The sequence below is a fragment of the Dioscorea cayenensis genome, chromosome 9 (genome assembly GCF_009730915.1).
Source record: "Dioscorea cayenensis subsp. rotundata cultivar TDr96_F1 chromosome 9, TDr96_F1_v2_PseudoChromosome.rev07_lg8_w22 25.fasta, whole genome shotgun sequence".
NCBI classification, from domain to species: domain Eukaryota; kingdom Viridiplantae; phylum Streptophyta; class Magnoliopsida; order Dioscoreales; family Dioscoreaceae; genus Dioscorea; species Dioscorea cayenensis.
The window spans coordinates 25,143,056-25,149,553 of NC_052479.1; the positions used below are offsets into that span (position 1 = coordinate 25,143,056).

A 6,498-nucleotide genomic window follows, 5' to 3' on the forward strand; every position below is an offset into this window, starting at 1 on the left:
AAGATTATTAAGTTCTGTGCATAAAAACATGAGGTATTTATTCATTTAATTGTGCTCCTACCGAATCTTTCCAAAAACAAATTCACAAAAGATGACAGAATTCCAATTTAGAATAAGCACAAGTAGACATCCATAGGACCACAAATATATACATTAATAAATAGATTGGTTGAAGTGAGAGTGATTAATAGATGGAAATGCTCTGAAAAGTATATAGAACAAATGAGCAAATGTACAAAGCGTGAGAGAAAAACTGATCTTTTATGGTTCTCATATCAAGTGTATTATATGTGTCTCATTCTATCCATGAAAATTCAGATAAGACTCTTTAACAAAACCAGCAACAAATGAGCTCATTTCCTTTTGTGGTGAATATGACATGTCTTTATATCCTACCAAGTGTCTACCTGTGTTACTGCTATGCATTATTGCCATGCCTTTCATTTTAATTATTTCTTCTTCTCATTATGATATGCTTTTATCAGAATCTTCCTTTAATGACTTAAAAGCATGGTCTTAATTATGTTATTTAGTATTTAAGTGTTCTTCATGGTGGACAGTGCATTAATTTTTATGTGTTTCTGATGATGATGCTTGGATTATTGTTCAGTCCTTTATTGTGTAGCTTTTGGGATGATTTCATGCAATTTTACAAAAATATCGGCTTAATTTTTAAGTGTTCTTCATGGTGGATAGTGCATTAATTTTATTAAGTGTCCTTTATTGTTCAGTCCTTTATTGTGTAGCTTTTAGTATTTAAGTGTTCTTCATGTTTGGAACAAATTGAAATAACAGAGTTCATGAAACTATGGCATACCAATAGATACTGATCTTGTGGACCTCGCATAACTGCAAGATAAAAATATAGAATCAGGGAGATTACTAGATGCTTATTTGATTGCAGAAAAAATAGATGAAACAAAATAAATAAGGTGATGAAATCGATGTTCATTACGTGTAGCATAGATTGTTGATAAGGGACTGGAGTTGGTCTGCAGTGAACTTGTTCTCATCCCATAAAACATGGTAATGAGTAGGACGGCTTGTACCCATTCAAAATGTGAAATATGCACATTATATTGTGAATATGGAAAAACAATCAACACTACAAGTTAGCACATTGTAAATTAGGATGAGATTTACTTGTATGCCAGCATGGCTGCACAGGTAGAAGTCAAACTCAGTTGGATGGCAAATCTTGAAATCAACGACGGTGCATTAATATTAAGAATGAGTCTCTGCCTATTTAAGAAATTGCTCTTGTAAATTGCCTTCTTTTCATAAATATTGGCTTTCGATATTTTTACAAAGTTTCTGATAATTTTACTCTTATCCTTGTTAAAATAGGTTTTACTGTTCTCATTCAGCTTATTTGCATTAGCTCCTCTTGCCGAGCTTGTGAGTTTTCTCAGTGAGTAAGTTTGTTATTATATTTCCATTGCAATCTTTTAGATTGGCTTAATGTCAAGGTCTTGTTGATATCTATTTTATTGAATAAGAAGTAAAACTTTTTGATTCCTTTATACAATTCTTCTAGTAGAAAATATCATGTAAATTGTCAGTTAGGGAAAAAGCTACAGAAAAACAATTTGAAACTAAAATAATAGTGAAGTTAGGAGGTTACAAATAAACAGCATCATTAATGGCTAGTTTTCATGAATCTTGCTACTTTACTGCAATAGTTTTTTTTTAAAGGAAATAGTTATATAAAATGAAAGTTCTCTACATCAAAGAGTGTTGATAGTGTCCTATGTCTTTCAAAATACATTAACTTAGGGAGAATTTTGTAACATGTTTTTTGTTTATATGATGTAGATAAGAGAAAATATGCCAAAATTAAAATTGAAGTGTATGAAAAAGGTCGTGTCAGAACCTCCTCCAAATAATGCTTCAAATAATGGTACTGGGTGTGACGCTGGTGTGGGTGCTAGAATGAGCAACACTAGCAACTCCAATCCATCAGTCCCTCTTGGTTCTAATAGACCCGCTCCAACACTTCATGTTGCTCCTCACTACTCGGTCCCATCATCTTCAGCTGATTCAAATCATAATGAACAAGTGCCAAACCAAAATAATAGTACCAGATTAGAGAACTTTCCAGCAGTAAATGATGTAGAAAATTTAAACGCAGGTTCATTTCATATCTTCAATTTTAATCATAATTTATTATATTTCCATTAATGTTCTAATTTTCTACTAATATGTAAATTATTGTAGTTGATAGTAATGGACAACAAAAAAACGAGGCCGGACTACTTTGAAAGACTTGTGGTCATTACCACCAGAAGAGAGGATTGTGGTGAGTGCAAATCATTTGAGACAACCAATTGGGCCCGAAGCACAACTATTGGCTCGATTTCTCGGCATGCTTGCTCGAACTGGACACCAAATTGGCATCCATTATGAGAGTTGGCATAAAGTGCCAAAAACATTGAAGGATGAATTGCTCAAATTTATTGAGGTAAACCCACATAATTGAATTGTTCAAATGTTGATTCTATAAATATACAAACATCAAGTTACATTAATAAACAAAATTTTTTATAATCAACTAGTTACGATTTGCTCTTGAGATTTCAAAAGAGTATGTGCTCAAGTCTCTGGGGAAGAAATGGAGAGATTACAAGCATGATTTGAAAAAGCGTCATTTCAAACGAGAAGATGGTTTGCAAGTGAACAAAGATAAACATCCAAATGCAACCATTCGATGGCAATGGGAACAATTAGTCGATTATTGGTATTCAAATAAAGGAGAGGTATGAATACATATTTTACTTATTTTACTAAAATTATCATATCTTTCTTATTTCTATGTTAGTATACATGTCATTATGTAGGATTCAAAAAGACTTGGGGTTGCTAGCAGAAAACAACAAAAATATACTCATACCTCTGGATCGAAGAGCTTTGCTAGAAACGAAAAGGAAATGGTAAGCAAATATATATTAAGAATTAAATTGTTAGTGTGAGTTAAAAATGTTGTTTTTAACTTTTGTTTGTATTTTAATGATGTGTTCAAGTTTATCTCTTGATGTTTGTGATTCAAACAATTTTTTTGTTTAAACACTTGCAGGAGGTTAACAGAGGAAGAAAAGTAGGACGCCTCAAATTTTTTAAAGAAACTCATACCAAAAAAGATGGTTCTCACATGAATGTGGAAACTGAACAAATTATGGTAATAATTATGTCTTAAGAATTCCTTAATTCGTAATTTGTTAGGAAATATATGACTACTTTAAAATAATTTTTTTCATTATATACAGGATAAAGCAAATGAGAAGCTAGCTGAATGTGAAACAGTAGATAAGGATATGTAAATGGTTAAAACTGAAATTCTGACACAAGTTATTGGAAAAGAACGATGTGGATGAGTTTGATAAGTGTCTAAATGTAGGTGTTTTCATATATGTATCGTATGCACTTTGCATGTATTTTGTGAGGTTTGATGCCCGCTTCGCTGCTTTAATCGCTCTATTATTTGCTTTGTAGGGCATATGGAAGCCATGGAGAACAAGAAGATATCATTTTGGCAAAAAGAGAAGAAAATAGGATTTTCATACTACCGCCATACTACCCAAGATGGGGCCGTATGCACTGTGAAAGTGGATTGATTTGGTGTTCTCGTCTCGATTTCCATACTACCCAAAGATACGGGGCCGTATGGAGGCCGATGCACCCCTGTATGGAACGCTGAATCTAGGGTTTCTGAGTGCTATACGACCCCTCACACGACCCCTATACAGCCCTGTATGCCTCGGGGGTATATATACTCACTTTTAGGGCTGATTAAAGAACTTTTTGGTTGGCCGACTTTTTGGGAGATCATTTGGGAGATTTTGGGCGACCTTTGGGGAGGAGAAGAAGGGCAAGAAAGCTAGAAGATCATTCAAGCCCAACGCCCAAGGCTCTCAAGGCAAGAAGGCAACATCATTCAAAGGGGAGATCGATCACGACTTGAAGGAAGGAGAACTGCTGCTAGAGGAAGCGCCATTCGCATTCCTTTGGCGGGGAAGCGTCATTCGGCATATTCTCGCCTCATCCTTCATCATTTCATCTAGGGAGTGTCATACTATGTCTTTGTTTCATGTTTTTGCTTGATTGTATGCTTTTGTTATGAGATGATGACATACTAGACCCCCAAGGCCACCGGGTGTTGGTGAACCTTGGGGGGTTTTATCATGTATTTTGGATGATTACTTGTTAATTCTATGCTTGGGTATGTTTGAGATCTAATTCATTGTTTTCATGCTAAGTGTTACACCAAGGAGAAATCCGTAGCTCTTTTATGAATGATGCATGTAGATGTGACTTTGCTCGCATGTATTAGGTCATGAATGGATTAGAAGGGGATACTTGTATCATCACGCCAGAAATCGGGTGTTTGGTAGCCCTCCATGTAGGTTTAATCCGAAGAAGAGTAGGTTTATTCCTAAGCGAGATTTCCTTGTACTTAATGCAATCGTAGGATTGTAGATTTGGAAGAAATTCCTATCTATGTTCGTATGGGATTAGGGTTCAATCGACGAGAAATTGGGGTTGTTCTAATCTTGGAATCTCATGGTCCAATTTACCCTTGCATCTTTAAATCATCATCCATGTTGCATGATAACCCCTCAAGGGATCCACATCCATAGGCCTTTGCACTTCATTGATTCTCTTGCTTGCTTATTGCTTGTTCTCTCTAATTTGCTAGCAAATCTTGTGTTTAGTTTTTATTTGTATTTAGTAGAGTAAATCCATCACTTAAGATCTTAGGCTAGATAATAGCTCGAGAAGGAGTAATAGGAGATCCTTAGCCCCGTGGAATACGATCCTCGTGTCTTTGCACGAGGTATTACTTGGCGATCCCGCATACACTTGCGGGAAGCGATCAAGTTTTTTTGGCGCCGCTGCCGGGACATTAAGGAATTCTAGGAAACTTTTTAGATTATTACTCTAGCCATTTCATTCTTTTACTCATTTGTTGTTTTTTTCTTTCCCCTTGATCTTAACTCTCTATCATTTTTTCTTGGTTGTGCAAGGTACTATGCATGACACGGTCGAATCCGTCGGCTTTGATTACACCGGATTTTGAAATTGAAAGGACTTTGCGTCGGAGATTGAGAGAAGTTGGTGAAGGGTCGGGTACACAGGACATCGAAATTGAGGATAGAGTGTCTTCAATCATGGCCGAAGAGCGTCGCACTCTATCCGAATATGAAAGACCCCAATTCACGGGTGATGAGTTCAGTGTTCAAGCACACCGCTGGCATCCAACAACTTTGAAATTAAAGCAAGTACAATCGGCATGATCCAAAAATTCAGTCCAATTCAATGGTCTTGCCCATGAGGATGTGCATGACCACCTTTCCCGGTTCCTCCAAATTTGTTTCTACATTCAAGATCAATGGGGTGTCGGACGATGCTATCCGCTTTGAGACTATTTCCATTCAGTTTGAGAGATGGAGCTTATCGTTAGCTTACCCTCATTGTCTCCGGGATCTATTAAAAACATGGAAGGACATGGTGGAGAAGTTCCTCGAAGATATTTTTCCGCCAAGCAAAGCGGGCGAAGTTGAGGCAAGAAATTTCAGCCTTTAAACAAGGGGAGTCCGAAACATTGTTTGAAGCTTATGAGAGATTCAAGGATCTCCTTAGAAGGTGCCCCCACCATGGTTTTGCTTCATGGATGCGAGTACAAATCATTTACAATGGGCTAAAATTATGCTACTCGCCAACTCATTGATGCTACTGCGGGCGGTTCCCTTTAGCAACAAGTACCCCGATGAGGCCAAGCAATTACTTGAGTCAATGGCAAGCAATGAATCACATTGGGCCTCAAGGGATCTTCACAAAAGACTGCTGGGCTTTATGAAGTAAGTAGTGATAATGCCTTAGCCGCAAAGGTTGACGTGTTGACTCGAAAGATTGATCTTCTTATGGGCAGTAGTTCAAGGCCCGAATCGGTGCTAAGTTGTAGTACTTGCGGTGGTGGGCACGGTGCAGCCCAATGTCCGATTGCTAGCTCGTCTGTTGCATCCGTTGAGAATGTGGACTACATTGGGGGCAACGCAATCAAGGGAACCCATATAGTTCAACTTACAATCCGGGTTGGAAGAGCCACCCAAATTTTTCATGGAACCAAGGCCAACAACAACAAAGAGGTGCACCACCTCAAGGATCTCAATTTCAACAACCGGCCGTTGAGAAGAAGTTTTTCAATCGAAGAGATCCTTGCCAAGTTCATTCTCGCACTCAATGACAAAGGTTCAATAATCTAACTAGTAGCATGGATGCACAATTTGGCAAGGTGAATGCTCAACTCACTCAGCACGCCGAACAGTTTAGTGAGATAGGTTCTATTTTGAGAAACCTCCAAGCTTCGGTGAAGTCACTTGAGTATCGAGTAGGGGAACTCACGAAGGCAAATTCTGAACATCCCCTAGGGTGTCTTCCGAGTAACACGGAAGAAAATCCAAGGGAGCACTTGAAGGCCATTGCTCTTAGAAGCGGGAAGCA

At 37.6% G+C, this 6,498-nt stretch overlaps 1 non-coding gene across 1 annotated transcript; it reads right to left on the bottom strand.

Annotated features, from left to right (window-relative positions):
- Positions 1 to 5,551: 5,551 nt before the first annotated feature.
- On the bottom strand, positions 5,552 to 5,658 carry LOC120269720. Its single transcript, XR_005539360.1, has one exon. It is a non-coding gene; the product is annotated as a small nucleolar RNA R71 (small nucleolar RNA).
- Positions 5,659 to 6,498: the final 840 nt, after the last annotated feature.